Source organism: Haemaphysalis longicornis, unplaced genomic scaffold (assembly GCF_048455015.1).
Source record: "Haemaphysalis longicornis isolate Haplotype H1 unplaced genomic scaffold, Haemaphysalis longicornis Haplotype H1 scaffold_10, whole genome shotgun sequence".
In the NCBI taxonomy this organism is placed as follows: Eukaryota; Metazoa; Arthropoda; class Arachnida; order Ixodida; family Ixodidae; genus Haemaphysalis; species Haemaphysalis longicornis.
In genome coordinates, this window is record NW_027526204.1 from 139,135,156 (window position 1) to 139,155,402 (window position 20,247).

Here is a 20,247-nt window from a genome sequence, read left to right on the forward strand (position 1 = left end):
GGCTCCGCTCATTAAGCCATGCGCCCTCACGCTTAGTTTCGGTTCCTTTTTCCGCTCAAGTTCCTTGTCCTAGGGACCGTTCTGTGTGCGCCCCGCTACGGCCGCCCTCTAAACGCTTGTTACTCTTAACGCCCGGATTTCGTTCGTCTGTTTGTTTGTTCGTATCCCGTTTCCCCGGTACCTTTTAATGCGCACGTTTTCGTAACGGGTACACGGCAAGCGCGCACCTGATCGGAGATTCGGCTCTGCGTTGCTTGTCCACTTGCGACGCTTTTACTTTTTAATTGTTTACGCGAGCCGTGTTTTAATTGATGTTTCCGGCCTCGCTTCCGGCTTACCCATAATGCCTCGGGGCACAGCGTTGAGCAACCAACGGCGAGAAGCGCTGGGCGTGTATAAATGCGCGTTTTATGGATGCCTTTTTCCCGCTAAATGCATCTCTTTTCCGGGAACTTTTTCGCGCGATTTTGGTCAAGCCATCAAGTTAAGGTGCGTAGCGATGATTAATCGCGATCCCAGTCGCCTCCTCCGCGCCTTTCCGCGCGGCTTCGCGTGGAGGAAGTACGGGACATGTTGCGGGCCATGTGCGCACGGCTGCATGAAACTAGCAATTAGCGCACGAGTAAGCTATCTGCAACCTTGCACTGACAAGACCTAAGTAGCCACTCAGGCAACACACTGGCGCAGTTCGGGCCCAACTTTTGTCAAAGACAAAGAGTGTTTATGGCGGTTCTCCCGTCTCTTTGTTTCCATTTACTCTTCCGTCTTTTTATTTCTGGCACTCCCTGTTTATATCTCCACTCTATTATCTTTTGCGCTCTCTCCTCTCTTTGCTGGCGTTGGTAACCTGTGGGTCGGCGAACTGAGCGTGTTATACGAGCCAAATGTCGGCGTAAGCTATCGCTTGCACTTTCTTGCTGCTGCTGCGTCGAACCTATAGTCTTGCCAACAACATATTGCTCTCACCTCTTGCTGTGTTTAGATGTTTCCACATAAGCCTATTAGGCGTTCATTTCGCATTTGGCTTTTCTCATGCGTTGGCGGTGTTTAGATGGGAAAAAGACAGCAGTGTTAGAGTAACCTGTGGAAGGAAGGGAAGATGCGGAAGAGTGCAGAGACGGAAGGATGGGGCTAGATGCTGAGAGAGGCCGGCATTTTGTATCAGCCCACCGCAGCAGCGCCACCGAAGGTGCTTCATTACGGGGCGAAAACCATTAAAGGTTTATTGTTGTGCTTTCGGCACCTCGTCGCGTAGCGGTCTCGTTTCTTTTTTTTTTTTTTTGGCCCCGCGCAGGATGCTGGAAGGAGCTCGCTTGCTCGTCATCGAGGCAGTGTTGATTTTTTGGACGCTTTTTCCTTTGCGCGTCTCGCTTTCGTTTTCCTTGTGGCCGGCTACACGAAACGCCCGATTGCTTTGTTGCTTGTTTCGCGCTGCCGCCGTCATTTGCTTGTTCATCGCCGCCCCGTTTGCACACGTGAACGAAGCTTTACGCGCATGCATCACGCCGACGCCGCTGGCATCATTTCTCTTCGCTCTCCTTTTCTTTTACGCCCGTATTTCAGCGCTGAGTCGTTTGGTTCGGTAGCTGCTCAGCAGGAACCAAAAGCACTGCTCTGTTCTGTGTTTACGCGTTGCTGTTCTTTGTTTTGTTCGGTGTACCGCTGCTGCTGCTGCTGCCCGGATGCTGCGCCTGCCGAGGCATAAAGCCCGTGCACGCCCCGGCGTTCTTTGCGGGTTGTGCGCCGTGATCGCAATTAAAAGTTTTTCTTGGCAAACACAAATTTTCGCACGCAACGCCGACCCGGGCATGGCGAGACATGCAAGCGAAGGGGAGATGCTGCTCCGTGGTCGCGGCCCTTGCGGCAGCGTGAGCACGTTGCGCTGGCAGCACCGCGTGTACACCTGCGCACGGAAGGCGCCAGCGAGAGGGGAAGGAGGAAGACGGGGCAGCGCGGGAGAGGAGAGTGGATGGTTGAGGGAGAGTGATGAGGAAGAGGCTGCATAAGGGGAGGATGAAGAGGAGGAGGCCTCCTCTCCTTTTTCCCCTGGGCCACCATCAACGCATCGCCGGGAAAGGAAGGTGGGAAGTGCAGTTGAGATGCTAGACACAGAAACGAGGAACGGATGTGGGTGAATATGTCAGAGGATTTGCCTGTGAATCGTATCCCATTTCAAAACGCGTAGTGCCGGAATCATGGCTGCCATAATTATGAAATACTGGTAATCTGCACGTGCGCGTCTGTGTATGCATAGCTACTACGATTAGAAAGCTGAATTAAGACCTCCTTTGCACATTCTCTTCTTCTCGTTATCTGGAAGGTGAATGCAGCACCCTTGTGACTTGCCAGGAACCGGACACCCCTCCTCTAGACCTTTTGGTCTCTTTAATTGTGGAGCGGCTTTTCAACGTCGCCGCACTTCTCTCAAAGTTGTCACTCCTCCGGCAAAACCGCCTCCAGTGCTTAAAACATTGCGTGGTCTTTTTGCCCGGGAGTGTACCCTGAAGCCCGCCAATTTTCCAAACTGTAGACATTACTTAGGTCCGTGTCAAACATTTGTGGCCTATCTACGCTCTCCCCGCTGTCAGGATCACAATCGCGCTCCTTAAGCCACTTGTCGCGTTAGTTGGACGTAGCGCAAGGCGGCGCAATGTGATGGGACGACCTGCGTACGGCGGAAGTTTTGTGGAGCTGTAGGCGGCCGATGAGGCGGTGTGGCCGAGCCCACGTATATTTGGGTTGCGCTAACCGTGCCATGGTGAGGACGAGGCGAGTAGAAACGGGGTACTGTTACAGACCGGGTGCCGAGTGCTGAGTGTCTTCCGTGCCAGCTGGCCAATCTGCTGATGATGATAGTGGCGCTGACGAAGATGATGGTGGTGGCGCTACAGAGCTTAACGTGATGACAGTGCTGGTGGTCTTAATTTATCCTGACCAGAACGATGGTTTCCTTTCGAAAGTTGGCTCTTATGCACAAAGGCGCTCTTAGGGTGAAGCCTGATTTCAATCTTCTGGCAGGTTTTACATAAGCGACAGTAGTAACGCGTGTTACGCCTCCATATTGGGCGCTATACATGCTACCTAAAAGCGAACATTTTTGGTCTGTGTGTCTGTGACTGGGATCAACCAGAAATATTAGTGGTGAGCCTAATCACTAGAAGGTTAATTACTAACTAGGTATTGCTGATAAGTTATTGGCGCAAAGGAGGGGAATGTAGGGTGGAAAGTAGAGAAGGAAAAGTTGGATATATTGAGTGAGAAAGCTATAGGCACGTGAGGAAGAAAAGGATGCGAAAAATAATGTAGTTGGAACAAAACGGAGGTGACAAGACTTGAAGGGCAATGGCCAAGTGGACGGGAAGAGTGGGGTAATACGAGATGAAGTCAGAGGGGAAAGGGAGGGACGATTGACGAGGGTTGTGGAGTTAAGGGAAGCAGGGGAAGAGGCAGGTAGAACTAGAAAGGGGAGAAGTGGAACAGAGAGGCAAGGAAGTAAGGGGAGGGCAAATTGTCCAAGTGTAGCAGAAGAGGGTGGTGTCGGGGGAGGTAGCAGAGGGTTGGAAAAGAGTGTTGAGGGAAATGGATGAGGAAAGGATGATTCTGGATGGAATGAACTTGAGGAGGGGAGAGGGATTGAAGTGAGGGAATGATATAAGGAGGAGAAGAGGAAGAGTGGAATGAGAATTGGTGTTGATGGGATTAGTTGTAGAGAGCGAGAAGGGTGTAACGAAGGAGAAGGGGGGGGGGCAGTGGATCATTATAAGAATGATAAAAAAGGGGGAAAAGGAGATGGCGAGGCAGCGGAAGGTTGATGAGAGAGATGAGGATGGAAAACCATGTAATGGGAAATGATTAGGAGAGGAGTCGGCAGGGACTGAAGTGCTATTAAAGTGAGGGTGTCGTCGCGGTGGAAAGTTCTGGTCCTACGCCCCTGCACAAAATGCAGAAGGCCACACTAAGTCCACGGTCCGTTCATACAAGTGGTGACCCGTTCGTGATCCGAGCGCAAAACCTTCTGATCACAAAACAGAGAACCTTCTGTGTGTTCGCATCACCTTAGGGTTCAGTAACTGTGGTGCGCATGCCACCTGGACGTTTAAGGACTAGACCACAACGCGGTGTCTGATCTGCTTTCTGTATTTTAAAACACGCTGGGGTCCAACTCTGCTGATTTTAGGGTCGGGCGGTCCTTCTGGCGGGTGAGCACGCTAGTAACCTCTTCGTCGCGCCGCTACTTGCCGCACAATCCCCAATCTCCTGTCCCCTCCGATCCTCAGTATCTTCCACCCTCCTCCCCCTCATGCATGTCCCGCACTCTTCACTTGCCCCCAGTGCCCTACTCGTTTTCCAGTCGGCCTCCTGTTCCCATAAACCTATTTATTTCTCATTCAACCTCCCACTTCATGCCTCGCCATCCGCTTCTTACCTTCTCCCTTTTCTTCTGCTACACCTCCTTCTCTTGGATCATCTCGCTACCCTGATGCCCTCTACCACCACCCATTATTCTACCTTTTGCACCTCCAGTCATCCTCCGCATCTTTTTTCTCATTTACGCATCCCACCTCGTCGACACCCGCCTCACCATTCATTATCCGTCACCCCCTCCCTCTCTTCCCCGTACCGCACCTCCTACCACTAAACATTTTTCACTCCTTTCTCTGTCTCCCTTTCTCCCCTCTCTCTTTCCGTATAGCACTCTCCCTCCTCCCATTCACCCTTCCGTTACACTCCTCAACATCTGCGTACTCAAATGCCCTCGCCATCCTTCACCCTCGCCACCATATTCACTCGAGGAGGCGGCATCCTCATCTTCCTGCCGCGCACCTATCATTGTCCAGAGGGCACGCCATTATCACGATAATCAGTGCGTTGCTTCCTGGCGCGCAACGGAACGAGCATGACGGCGCGCCTAGGCGGTTAACTCACTGCCAGTCGTCGCGGCACCCAGTTAGGGCCCGAACTATACGCACCTGCGATAAATGTAGGAGCCCACATCATCGAGACTAAGGCTCGTTCCTACAGGGAAAGAGACAGGTAGGTGCTACGGAGGGTTGGGAAAAAGGTGTAACCGTAAATGGAGATGATGGGAGGATGGAGGGAGATGAGTGCAGCGTGGTAGAGATGGTGTTGGAGTGGAGAGAGGGGGAAGTAGCAGGTTCGGATGGGAAATGGAGGGAGGAGAAGCGGAAAGGCACGATAGAGTCAAGGGCAGCAAAAACTGGAAGGTAGGAAAACAGAGGGGAAGGAAGAACGGGACGAACCGTCATCGCATTTCCACATGATTTGCAGCAAAGCAAGTAGATACGTGGAGAATTTTTTTGCAGCGTGAGCTACACTGGCCCAGGTTGAGCAGTTTCGCGTGGCTCCTAAAGAGCCGTGCTGCGCATGCGCGAGGAGCAGTGCCGTCACATGGCGCATAGAACGTTGCTCGCTGTCCGGCGTCTCACACACCCCACGCTCATAGCGTCTTCGCCGACCTCCGTTCCGCACGTGGCGGCCCGGTCCATTTTATGATCATGCGAAGGGTGGCCGGGTGTGGAACTGATGACTCGTGCGTCGCAGCAACACCGGCGTGCGCCTGTGGAACCAGCCTAGCTCTGGGGCGATTGGTGACGCTGCGCCGGAACCACTTGATAAATATGCATGTGTCACACAATGCGTATGTGTGTGTCATTGAAGCAGCAGTAAGCATTATAATCAAGCTGTCCTAGACAACCAGCAAAGCTAAATATAACCAGCTGTACCTTAGCTCAGGCTACGTATATCCGGGTATAGCCGAGCTAAGCCACTACTAATTTTTTTACAATGACAGCTGTCAATGATTTAATATTATAGGGAGTACTTTTCCTTAATATTTGTCTGTCAGCGTTTGGCCATAGCCGTGTGTCGGTCGTTGGTATTACGGCGCCAGCGTTGCTGCGTACATAATGAAAAAAAAAAATGATTCTGCCAGTTCAGAACAGAAGTTTTGGGTATCGAACTCAGATCCCCTGTTAGGGAACCGAGATTCATAACAACTTGGCTCTAAGCTTTTTTTTTTATTTATTGCATGAAACACATACGTGGCTTCTGGGCTTACTAAAGAAAAGGCACTCTTCGATTCACAGCGATAAAATGTCCCCCCTCAAATGTTTGCCATAAACGCCCGGTAGAACCACACACACACATTGCGCAAATGTAGCTCCTCTGGATGTTCAATTTGGGCAGACGTTAAAGTAGCAGTACCAGCTTGTCGACAATTTGCGAACATTTTTTTTTGGTACATCTGTTTGGTTTTTCGCTTGGGTTGGAATAACAAAAAAAATTGGTGCAGCTTGAACTAGGGGTGCAAGGCGGGAGAAACATCAGAGCTGGCGGTCCCTCGTCCTGCGTTGGAGACCCAGCTGTTGCATCATCATTTGACTGCATCGCTGAAAACAATAAAAAAGAAAAACCTTGGCTCTCGCGCAAGACATGCCCTGTACCGCAAGCTTCGACGAGAGGGCCAAGTTCTCCAGGGAGGGAAAAGGCATGTTTCGTGAGAAGAAAGAGACGCGCGATTTGAAATCGCACTGGGAATAACGGGCGCGAGAGAAATGACGTGAAGTGAGAGAAAGAGAGAGACCCACGTATGCACACAGAGCATAGAACAGCCGGCCAGTTGGGTTGCGTTAGCATGCCCGGGGGCTTGAGATTACAAGATGGTCGCTCAGTAACCGTGCGGAAGCCCTGGGGGACAGCCGATGCGGGAACTGCGGCGAGTCTGCGGTCTCGGAAGTGCGGAGGGCAAAGAAGTTGGTCGCCCTTGGTAACTTTAATATGGACGCCTCTGCAACTCCCATGCACGAGCAGAGGGAGTAGATGCTCCAAAGCGATGCAACTCCAGGCACACGCAGCGGTTCCGGCGTTGATCTGGTGGTGACGGGACCGAACTCGGTTTACGTTTGTCAGATCAGCAACACTGTCGTCATTATCGTCATCACCATCATCATCATCATCGTCGTCGTCGTCGTTGTTAAATCTCCCGCTGGGATGCGCCAGTCATGATCATCATCGTGGATTTCCCGCGTCATTAAAGTTATCGTCCCCGCTAAGGGCAGCCATGGCCCAGGTCTCGCTTCTCTCGTTCTTCCGTTAATATTCTGGCGCCGTTAAACCCGGGAGGATGACCGCACGCGACGACGAAGGAGACCACCTACGTCCCCTCCGGCTTGAGGTTCCTGGAACCCCGTGATTTCGACTGTTCTTCCGCTGATTAGCGCCGCCCTGAGCCGGAGGTTGGCATGGCTGGCCCTGACCGCCCACCTACGACTGACTGGAACCTTCAACGGGACGCTGATACGCCCCGTCACGTCCAGGGTACCATGCTTGGGAGCAACTGTACGTCCCCCGAGTACCAAGCTGGTAACGACCTGGACGCCCTGCGTTCGTTGAGAAAGGTTCTTCGCGCTGCAGTTACGAGACTGCTTAAGGCAGCGACCGCGCTCCGGCAAGCTCCCTCATCATCTGCGTTGGACTTGGAGTTGGCTACCAACGAGCTCGAACAGAAGGACGCCGAACTCAACAAGCTGAACGATATGGTGGGTGAGCTGCTGGAAGGAGACGAGTTCGAACACGATAGACGAGATTTTGCACTACCAGGAGAGGATATGCGGGGCCCTCAGTCGGCTGCGATCGACTTTGAACGATCTGAGGGCAGCCGGCATTACGTTTACCGGAAAGGGAACTTCACACCGTCCACACGACCCCTCCCACGTCGGCTCGCACACGTCGACTTCGCCAGTTGTCCTGCCGATGCTGCAGGTTTCAACTTTCAGCGGTGAGCCACGTGGGTGCAAGGGGTATCGGTGCCGTGTTCGGGACGACGGCCCACAGCCACGTTCCATCTATTGGCAACGTGGGAGCCAGCACCGAGTTAGCGTCGAGCGTTCCAGCGAAAACCAACTGTGAAGAACGCGAGGCCACACCAACCACATACAAGGACAACTCAGCTGCTCCCATCCAAGTAGACGACAGAACACGTGAAGTAAACGACGTGAACAAAAGGATAGAGCCACCACCCTGTGAGCTTCCGTTCGAGTACCTCTTTTTTCCCGAATTCGTGAAGGGTGAACCGTTACCGGACATTTGTGAAGGCAGGCTAGCACCAATCGTAGACGTAGTCCGGGAGGTTGCATCCAAACGCACATATGTGTCCTTCGGGGTACCTGAAGACACGAAGGCTGAGCAAGCTTTGCTGACACTTCTCGTCCTTGTGCCAGGCCTGGTAGAGAAGCAGAAAAACCTCATCGGGAGCTGACGCCTATCAGGGAAATGCGCTGGTCAGGAACGGAGTCAGACAAGAAAACCCACGGGAGGCTCAAAACCGAGCTAAGAACAGCGTTCGATGCCAAGACATTCCAGGCTGCACGCCGTCATCTTCAGGACAATCGCAGCAAGACACAAGGACATGATGTCTTTCGGGAAGCAGGGCGCATAATTCGGTTGTCATCCGGGTCACCTTTTCAGCGCTTGGCTGTTCTGAAAGCGGCAAGGCGGCGCAAGCACCGCTGGAAGAGCAAGAGGAGACACGGTTTGCCTACAGCTTTACAAGGATTGACCTCCTGGAAGGAAACGAAACTTTATGGCTGTGGACCTATTTTTATCCACTAGGAACTTTCTTGCGGGCCGAGGGAAATGTTAGAACCCCAGCCAGGTATACGCTGCCCCGCAGGGCAAAGGTTGCAGCGTTCCAAAGCCACAAAGAACTGAATCAGTGCGTTCAAGTTGTGCCGCAGGGCTGAGGTGTTCAAGACGCTTTAAAGCTGGGAATCAGCGCGTAGTTTTCAGAGCCTACTTGAATCAAGCTTTCGGTTTAACTGCGAGACTCTCTGCGCGTACATAATCCTAAGAGAAACGTACTAGAGGGCTGTGTCTGAATTTGGCCGATACGTGGTCGTGGTGCCAGCTGGAGAAGCTGACGACTGGCCAGCAAGTACGGCGTGCTGTAGCGCGCTTCTACAGCGGCAGACACGAACGTTGCGCGCGCGGGAGGATGTTAAATCTCCCGCTGGGGTGCGCCAGTCATGATCATCATCGTGGATTTCCCGTGTCATTAAAGTCATCGTCCCCGCTAAGGGCAGCCATGGCCCAGGTCTCGATTGCGTCGTTCTTCCGCTATAGTCGTCGTCATCGACAATAATGCAAACGACGACAACAGCAGCAGCAACAGCCACGACAACAAAGATTACGACATCATCATCATCATCATAATTTCATCATCGCCGTCGCCATCGTCAACATCATCGTAGTCATCATCATCAACAACAACAACGTCAACATCAACAACAGCCTAATTAGGTCCATTGCAGGACGAAGGCTTCTCCCATATACCACTGACCGCTGCGCTCCTGCCCTGCTGGAGTCCATTTTTAATCCCAAATTTCCTTATTTCGTCCCTCCATCTAGTTATTGGCCTTCCCCTTCTCCTGGTTCCGTGTCTCGGTATCCCCTCTGTCCATCGGTTGCCATTTCGTTAACTATATGGCCAGCCCAAGCCCATTTCTTTTGCTTTATTTCAGCTATGATATGATCTATTCGAATTTGTTCTCTTATCCAGGAAGCTCGCTTCCGGTCTATGAGTCTCACTCCTATCATTCTCCGGAGCACAGACCACTGATAGCCAGTTTCAACTATTCGGAGATCCCGGTGTGCGCAGTTCAAGCAATGCCTTATTCCTACATTATAATGAAGTTCGCGTATTTGTTGGGGAAGATTAATTATTGTCAAGCGTCTGTATAACGTTTTTGGAAACACGTCACAAACAAATTGGAAGGCCAACTCAAAAGTGCGTGGCCCCATTCAGTGGCATTATTCTGGGTGAAAACAGAATTAAGGAAGTTACCAAAGGCCAGTGCTCTTAAATAAAACCAGGTTATACTTCTTGCTCATGGTGCCTTTGATCCTCAATTGTAGATTACTAACCAGGCACTGAAGAAATCCACATGTTAGCGAAAACCAAAGTAGCTCGTCCTACCGATCAGTTGTGTACTCGGTTACCACGCAAACAATTATGGAGCGACAAAAGGGTGACTTTGTTACATTGTAAGCTTAATACTAGACCCTCACGCTATGGTATCACTCAAGAAATTAGGAACCCGCTCGTTCTGACGATGGACCAGAGCGCATCGCTGGTAGTGCAGAACGAACTGCTGTAGGAAGAAGCCCTGTGCTTCGTAGCATTTCATCCAATCAACCCCTGCTTGACCGGGCTTGACGAAGCAACACGGCTCCGTTTCGTTTCGCTGAATCCATATTCATTTACAGGCCTCTAACTTAGATCTGACTGGGATAGCTTCTCCAGTGGCAGTCAGCGGTGACAAAAAGGACGACTATACGAGTACGGTCGATGCGCACTTCGTGCGCGGAGATGTTCACGGTTGACGGCCCTTATTTCGGCCGTATCCTTTTGTGCCTGTACCGAAGAAGCGCGAGGCGGCGATTGAAAGAGCATCGCAAAGTGCTACGCGTTTCCCGTTGAATATTTTTGAAGGTCGCGCGACTTCAGGGGGGAAGTTGCGACATGTAAGAGTGATCCACTGGGACACGAAGTGACGCTACACTAAGGCCTTTGAGTCTGTTCATTACGTAAGAGGTGCTTGACGTGCGCACCATGATCGAGCACCACGTCATCCATTGGAAGGTATAACGGCGGAGGTCTTGTCGCGTTCTCTGGAAACCCTAAACTGATATGCAAGCAAAAAAAAAAAAACGTTTACTGATGACAACCGCCTCTTTGGGTGCACGGTTTTCACAACCCATATTCTAATTGCCTTTGGCCGACCTTCATCGCTGTCTTCTCGCGTTGCACTACACAAGCTTTGTGGCATTTCCACCGAGTCGTTTTATTTAAGAATCACTGAATCATCGGAGCCCCCTGCGCTGTCTATGAAGTGTTACTGTGCGCACCAGCGTGACCCTTTGAGCGCCTTTGCACTAAAGCGATTGAGACCGCGTTCTGGTGGAACTACAGGAGGACGTTTGCTTGAGCGTTTTCGATTGGCTGTCCATTTCGATAGCACACTCTGATGCGGTGGGTTTTTCAGAGCATCATTTCTCGAAAGGTGACAGGGCGTGGTCTCTCGAGTTCGCTTTTACAGTTTCGCCGCATTGGATTGAGTGCCCCGCGGCATTCTATTTCTACCATTCGAATCTCCCGCGCTGTTTCGTCGAAGACCTCTCTGTGCACCATGCTTGCCGTATACCTTGTGCGCTGCTTGTCGCAGGGGCGCATACGTGGAGATGGAAGCAAGTAAAAAGTGTATTTTGATGCTCTGCTTGTCATCCGATTCTCTTATGCCTGTGATTTCCTCTTCCACCTGTTTAAACTCAAACCCTCGTTTGACTCTTCCAGGGTTGTCGACGTGATTACGTTCCGCGATTGTTGCAGCTTATAAATACTGTCCTTTGGTTTTGGGTCCACGCCCGATTTTAGCTGATATTTCCCCCAGGAACGAAATTATAGAGAATTTGGGTAAAACTTATTTTCTCTGAAAAAAATTTAACATCTGCGGCCAATTTATGGACACAAAATGGGGCTGTTCTGTAAAACAAGATGCTTCCGGCAAAGTAAAACTGCTCCTACTAAATGCAGCTGACTCTAATTATTACTGCTTAATAAAAAACCAAAAACGTCGCCACCGTAGCGATCCGTTTGACAACTGAAATATATTTTTGCTCCAATTGCAAACTACACAACGCGTTTCAGTGTCGTGAGCCCATATGTTATCGAAAAATAATGTCCAGAACACAGTTAACGACCCTAGAGGTATATTATGATGTCCATATACAACAGCTTACGGCAAATGCGGCACTGATGTTAATATTAGCTGCAGATTGATGCGCATTCCAGCAGTAAGGTAACGATGATGTTTACTTGGCTAAGCCTGTGCAGAGATAGAGGGGGCTCAGCAACCTTATCGATTGCACCATTTTCTTTTCATGGCTGCGTAACTCCTGGCAAGTTCCTTTGCACTTCATAATATATATGTTCGAGGATAAATGATGCGTATTTTACAAGATTACACCCCGAATATTCAAATGACGAGATCAGAACCTGGTATTTCTGTAGTTAAAAACATTTTAAATAACATTTCACTTTTACTCTCTAAGCCCAAAGAATGGGAGAAAGTCGACATACTAATTCGAAAAGCTTTCAAAATAGGACTTGGACTCCCTGCTCAAACCTCTACTTGTCGTTTCCTTCAACTCGGAATCCACAACACCCTCGAAGAACTCCTGGAAGCTCAACGCAACAGCCAACTCACCAGACGTCTCCTTACCACTACCGGTCCACACGGCCCTCAGGCCCCGCGGATACCGGACCCCACCTGCTTCACAAGCCCTTCAACGCATTCCGTCTTCAATCCGGTCCCACATTACTGTATCCGAAATTCCTACCAATATGCACCCAGAATTCAACCAAGGTAGAAGACTCTCCCGGGTTAAGCATCTTCGATCACAATTCCACTTTGACCCCGATACTCGCTACACTGACGCCGCCCTCTGCCTCTCACGCCAGGATCATGCTCTGGCGGTTGTCAACTCAGAAGGCGCACTTCTCACCTCCCTCACAACTCCCTCGACATAAACCACCTGTTGCCGAAGAAATTGCCATAGCCATCGCCGCTACAACTGGATCCGAATACCTTACAATAATAACAGATTCCCAGCAAGCATGCCATAACATTCAACGTGGACGCATCTCACTTCCCGCACTACGCATACTCGCATCGATCAATCCCCTCCCTAAGCTGTACATCGTCTGGACCCCTGGCCACTCGTCCCTCGAGGGAAATGAGGCGGCTCACGCCGCTGCCCGCGCCTTTCCACACCGGCCATTTCCCTCGGGAACAGAACCCACGGTCCAGCCTTCTCCGCCTCCCGCTATTCCTTCACGCTACTACGACATCCTGCACCATTATCGCAGCCGTCGGCTGACCTTGTCTCAACCTCACCCACTACGTACCAGGGAGGAAGCGATCATCTGGCGTCGATTACGAACACCTATTACGATGCACCCATCCTCCACGCTATTTCCCCTACCCAATATACACTCGCCTGTCACTTGTGCCCCTCGCTTAATACTACCTACCACATGGCGTGGGCCTTCCAACACACCCCATCGCTCACCCCAATCCCAACCCTTCCCCCGAGCAGTGGGAGGGCCTGCTGACCAGCTCCAGTCACGCTGACCAGATCTCTTTGTTCACCCGTGCCAGGGCTGAAGCCAAGGCATAAGGGTATCTGGACTGAGGCGAACCTACCCCACCGAGTGATGGCTCAACGACCACCGTTTGCACTATTAAGCGTTGATCTCTCTCTCTCTCTCTCTCTCTCTCTCTCTCTCTCTCTCTCTCTCTCTCTCTCTCTCTCTCTCTCTCTCTCTCTTCAAAAATTGAAAACCCGAATACAGAGGACACTGCTCGTAAAAGGTAAATTATATTACACCAAATTGAAAAATTTAACAGTATTTATGTTGTACAGGAAGCAGTCTGAACATACCCTTTGAACTTCGTATACGCCGTGTATTATAGATATTTATTTTTTGGTCCATAAAATCGATTATGATCAATTTTAATATATACCTGCGTATTTGGAAATGCGCTTGCACGTTGCTGCGGTCACGGCTATGCCGAGAAGCTTTTTTTCATTCAAAACATTCCGTCTGTTTCTAGAACTAGACGTACGGGCGGACAGATGGATGTACAAACATTTTTTTTGGCATTTACCTAGCCCTGAAAAAACCCCTGTGTTTAAACATTTCCGCTCTACATTAATCGCTAGCATTTTTCCTCGACTGCATCATAACCCTGGAAATTTGTCAGAGAAGAAAGCGAGGATTTCTTAGAATCCAACATAACACTGAAGACTAGAACATCTACTTGACAAGCATCCTTCAAAATTTTATGTTGTTGCTTCCTAAGCCATTATCACGGTCATCATTTTTTGTAGTACAGTTTTCTCGCTGAATACCTGGCTGAAAAAATGGCGCTCGACGTACACGCAGCAGCACGCAAGTTTATGCGTGAGTGTACGTGTCCTGTGTAGGCGAGCTTTCCCAAATTCCTTCGGCGCGTCGACGGAAAAGAACGCGGCTGAAAATGACGAGCTCGCAGAAAAAGAAAAAAGAAAGAAGTAAGAAGAAAGGAAGCGGGTAGCGGTGCAGTGCCGCTGTTGCTGTAGCCACCGCCACTTCAGAGTTTCGGAACTGACTTTGGGCTCGAGCACCGCTTCGGAATAACGATTTTCACGAAGATCGATCTTGCTCTGTGGCGTTTGCCGGCGCGCGAAAGAAGCTGCCGATATTGGCCACGCGGGAGCACGGTTTCTCTGACGAATCTAACCTTTTTTCTCGCTTGTTTCGTTGTAGTTGTGGAAGGGTTTTGACGTTTTTTTTTTTAAATTTTTTTCGAACCGTCAGTTGTCTTTGCTGGCACTGACACATTTTGGTGAGGCCGGCTTTGCGCGGTCAGTTCCGTTCTGTGATGTAAGGCTTAAACATTTTGTGTGTCAATACAAAATTTTGTATGCGTTTCTTGCTCATCGATGTACTTGCTTTGGAATCACCGTTTTGTTTTCTTGAGTTTTTCTTTTTTTTTCGTTTCTTGGATCTGAACACACCAGGCATTTCTTATTTATATGGTGTAGCAAGCTAGGCGTCTTTTCCAGACTAACCCCACCAGTGCCATTAAAGACCATTTACTCTCTCTCTCTTCTCTCTCTCTTCTCTCTCTCTCTCTTCTCTCTCTCTCTCTCTCTCTCACCAGCAATTGTCACATGTCAACGAGCAGTCTTGCTCGCCGTGACGCTGGGATTTGGAACTTCGGAGCAATGTATAAATTAATTATACAGGTGATCAGGTATTTGTTCGCTGGGGCAAGCGTTTTCTTGCGGATGGAAAACAGCAAGTATTCTTCTTAGTTTCACTGGCATTGACTTCGCGTCGCCCGTGATTGTAGCTTTTGTAATGTTCTCCGTCCTTTTTCACAAAAGTATGTCTGTAAGTTTTCTTGATTTTTTATTCCAGATAGGACGCGCCAGGTTCTAGTTCGTAATCTAGAAAGAATGAAATTAATATTTAATTTCTTTGTCATTCACCCTTTTATCTCTACAAGGACGCGCACTGAACTAAGCTATATCAGCCTAGATATATTATCCTCTTCGAAATTTATTTGATCACCGTTGTCTTACGACTCAACATCCACCCTCGGTTTACTAAAAACAGCAAACGGATACCCTGAACCCTGCTATACTTATATGGACGCCAGGTCACGCAGGGCTCGACGGAAACGAGCGAGCACACGCTACAGCCCGAGCAAGCACCCTCCGAGCATCGCACCAGTCACTCCGTGACCCAGAGCCTGTCCAGCAGCAGTACCGTGCACTTCTGCAACACCACCGCCTTGCCAGATGTGCCTACCCACCACCGCACTAGAAGCTTACCCGAGAAGAGGCTGTAGCCTGGCGGCAACTACAGACTAACACATACCCCCCCCCCCCCCCCCCCCTAGCTTCCTGCACATCATACAACCCACAATATATCCACCAACATGCCCACACTGCAGCGAACATGCAACACTGTATACCACAGCACGTGGGCTTGCCAGAACACACCAGCAGCCCCCATTATTCGCACCCCCACACTCGAGCAGTTGGAGGCCGCGCTGTGCAGTTCGGACCCTGAGGACCAGCGACAGTTGGTGGACCGGGCACGCAGGACCGCAGGCGCCGCAGGGGCCCTGGACTGAGGGCTTCTCCCGCTTTCAAGCGCAAATCTGTTGAATAATTGTTTTACCACCACGACGACAAACGAATATTTGATTCCACTTTATTTTAAATCAAACAACAAAAATAAGCTCGTATAACTCAGAAGCCAATGCATTCCACGTTTATGCTGAGAATGTTTATATCAGGGATAAAGGAAAGTGGCAGCCTACTTTGTAAGCGAAGTGGGCCTAAAGCATAGGTAGCTCATGGTGTGGTGATTTTACCTTACGGAGGAACGAAGGCGCATCGTCTTATCGAGCACACGACTTTTGCTTTGAGCGCTGTTTGAGCGGCCGTTATCATGCCGACGTGGAAGATATGTCATAATGCAAAATCTTGGTGTGACGATACAGTGGTTGTCAAAATTTTGTAGGCCTCGGCGACCGTGGCCGAAGTAGGCGTGCTACGCAGCAGGGGTGCTAAGGTTGCCGCTGTCAGCTGGTTGCGTGGGTAGAGAGCGAGGGGAACCTTGGCTCTTGCTTTCGTCGTGAGAGGCAAAACTCCGCCATCTAAATATTACCCGTTCAATAGACACTTCCTCTGGCGCGAGAAGTGCGGCGCGAAGTGCCCGCTTTGAAGCGAAGTGCCTGCTATGAGAATCCGGCCGCGCGCTACTATTATCACACGAAGGCAAGATTAAAACCTCTCCCCGCTCTCTTTAGCGCGCTACCAGCCGATAGCGGTAGCCGCAGCGCCCCTGCTTGGCTGCGCGCCTGCTCCGGCCCCGGCCGCCATGGCCTACAAAATTTTCACAAAGACTGCACGTTCGCAGTTCATTCATTTATGCGCAACTATCTTCCTCTACAGGGCAACCGTCACCGTGGCACCGAACCATTGGCTTATGTTGCAGGCATTTCCAACAACGAAGAGCGGTTAAGTTGTCTGAGGACGCCTCATTTTTTCGCACGTCAGCGGCGCATTGCAGGTCGAAGGAAGGGCGGATTCAAAAACGATCACCCCAGAAGAAGCGTTCATGAGTGTGGTCACCAAATGGTACATGACAGCGTGAAGACGAAAAGGAAAGAGGAACATAGCGAGGGCTGTTCTCTGTTGCATCATGAATCTGCAGCAACTTGTCGTTTTTCTTTATTTTGGTCTACAAGGCGCGCCGCAGTAGCGTGCAAGGTGAATCACCCTGCTAATTTTTAGCGTGCGCTCAAATCTCTGCACTCGGGTGTTTCTTTTTTTCGCCTCCACCAGAAATAAAACATGCGTCAACGTAGTCAGCGGCACAAGTGCTGCGCCAGTGAAACACCGTGACGGGGACACCAGTTCTTTTAAAAGCAAAGCTTTCTACCTCTACCAGACAACGGTTCTTCCGTGGCGTGGGGGACAATAAACTCCCAACTCGGCGGAGGCGGTGGCGGCGGTGGGGAGGGGGAGGGGGGGAGAAGGGGAGGAGGGGGTTCACTCATGGAGCACACTGTAGATTGCGCGGCGAATTTACCCAGCGTTCCCCGCTCAGCCGAGCTGCTCAACTCGGCGCTCCCGTCGGTGGGACCATTCCGTCGGCTTTGTCGTCTGCTTAGCGACTGTTGTTTTGGCCCTGTTTTGGCGCAGCTTCCCGTCCATTGCGCATTTCCTTCGCACAGCTTGATTTACTTGTTCGACAGCACCTGCTGGTTAACCCGGACCCGACGGAATTATATGGCCGTACGGCAAAGATACGTTGAGGGTTGGTTTCTAGGGAGGGAAAACAAAATATAGAGACCACATACAGACATCTGGCTGCTGGAGAAACGCTAGAAAAACGCACTGCTTGCCCCGAATGGGACTGCGTTTTCTAAATTGGTGAATACCAATTCGGTTGTGTTTTAACAGGTATTACAAAAGGCGAAAGTAGCAACTGGTTCTGATAAATAGCCACTATAAAAGTTCTCTCAGCTTTCTCGCAATTCTCCAGCTTACTAAGCTAAGTAGTTTAAATCGGTATAAATGGGAATCACTCAGCTCACATGCCTAATTGCTTAGGTGTCTGCGCTTGTGTCGCGTGGTGGTGTAGCCCCAAGCTAGCACATCAGGATGGCTGGGTTCCGCTGTCTCACCCTTCGAAAGACGCTCCTCTCCGTTTTCTTTCTCCCGACTCACGGCCGGTCTACGCCGGAGGCGTCCGCTGGTCTAGCCCCGCCGTGGCCGACGCCGCTCTCGCGAATTCCACGTAACGGCTGGCAGAATGTCTGGTTTCACTCTCTGTAGAGGCACGTGTGTGAATTGAAGTGACGTCTCATGGGCGATTCTTGTGGGTGCAATTCAAAGCTTTGCTTTCCAACCACCTTCAGAGCATGGATTTGAGCAAATGTTTTTTCGTACAATGTCAACAAGACGAGTTGAATTTGTTCGAAAAAACTGAGAACTGACATCCTCCCCGAAGCTTAGCTGGCTACCACAACAGAGCTGTTATTGACACACACATGTACGTGAGTGCGGGCGAAACTATAATATGACAAAACTAGCTAGTGCAGCTCGCGGGCCACCTTTTCGTTTTTATTTCCGTCGTAGGAAAATGTGCAGCGAGTGGGCCCCTTTTCTTGACCCTTCTTAGTTTCTTTTTCGCCGTGTAAACCAACATGACATGAAACGTTACACCCACGGGTTGCTAATTCCGCGGGCTCCGGGATCAGGTCAGAATTTCGAAAGCGCTTCTTGTTCTGTATATTTTTCTATTTCGATTTTTTTTCAAATTATTTCAACTCTCCCATAAAAATTATGCTCAATTCGCCTTCGTGTTTTTTTTTGTTTCTTTTTTTGCGGCTCTTTGTTTCCACTGTTAATGCGGTAACATTTGGCAATACGGCCTACCTGAACCGGCCTTCTGCGCGGCAACCAAACACGGAAAATTTCAGGGCGGATCGCTTCAGAGGCCTCCGAAATCGGCCGTGTAAACGGAGCATGTAACACGTGTCGACCGTGCTTTCCTTTTCGCTTCTCCTTTCGATATTCGTGTGCGTGGAACGTGCGATCAGCCACTGCCGGCTCCGCTCTGCCCGCCTCGCCGGAACGCACTGTCGCCGGGGCAATGAAACGCATCGCCTAATGACGGCCAGGCCCCGTCGTAATTAATGGCGCCGTGCGCGCGCGTGCATATCTGCACGGGGCCGCTCATTACTTCTGCGAGAACGGAGCGCCGCTATGCGGCGTTTCACCAACGCGGACCTGCACGCGAAAGAGAGGAACAGGAAACGAAGCACAGAATCTTTGGTCACGTGCGATCACACACAAACAAACAAACAAAAAAACAGGGCGAGGAAGAAAAAAAAAATAGACGAAGTGCTTGAATGTTGCGTTTTGAATGTGCCGTATTCGGCTGCTGGTGGATACCGTGGCGTTTTCACGAATCTACTGTTAAGTCACTTCTGTTCAGAGTCACGGGATTGGCTACAGCATGAACTGGCCATAAATGAAGTGAGAAAGTGTATGGAAGTTATCTTATATTACTGCGAATGTAATCTTCCGCCGAAAAGCTGCCCGCTATGTGCTTCTCCAGACAGTCTCTTACTTAAGGCGATCTTCTAAGTAATGTTAAGTAATACGAAATCTTTCAACGCAGCTTCAGACATGTCGAGGGCATTTTCGGAAAGGGTATCGATAAGGAAGTAAATTTATCCCTGATGTAACTTTGTTCTAACGCTGCTTACAGTTTCATGGCTGCCCTGCTAGTAATAGATGTGTTTGCATTGATCTCTCATGCTGAATAGCTGTTTCCCATACCTGAAGGACTCATTTGCCCCGCAGCAAACATTTAATGAATAATTATGATGATGATTGCGCTAACGACGACAATGACCTTCATGGTGGCTGTCATTGTTATTGTAATTGTCACTACCTTTTTTGATGCCTAATTTAAAGTGATTTGCAACAAGCCGTTCCCCCAGTGTAATTTTGCCGAAAGCGACTGCATCAATTTTTATCAGTACCTGGTGGATCTTGATTTCTTGGCAATCGTTTCGAAAAATTACAGAAATTATTAAGCCAATCAATTTACCATACCACTGCGGGGAGGAACGCGTCGATGCATACCGGTCACAAACTCTGCAACCTCGAAGTACCTTATCTGGTTCTCAGGCGGAATCCGGTCGTCATTAAAATTCACACATAATGCCCACGCCAAAGCTCGACCGGTTGGATTCCTCTGTCATAGGGATCGGTAGAACACGAAAGTGAAATCTGCAGTGAAATCTGCAGCGAAATTAGCATGATTTGCTGGTTGGCGTCTGTCTTGTGGGTGTGCTTGGCGAGCGACGTCCGCTAGCGGGTCACTTCGGCAAAGGTGTACTGGCGTCATTTCCGCGACGGATGTGACGTCAGTGAAATCTTGGTCTATCCCGGCATGAAACACTTTCTTGTTAAAATATAAGACCCAAAACGAACCACCCTAAGTATAACGTACTCTTTATTACTAAAGGTTGCTTCCTCGCAAGGAGACCCTGTGTGCAGGGCTGCACCCTTTACAGGCCACTTCTT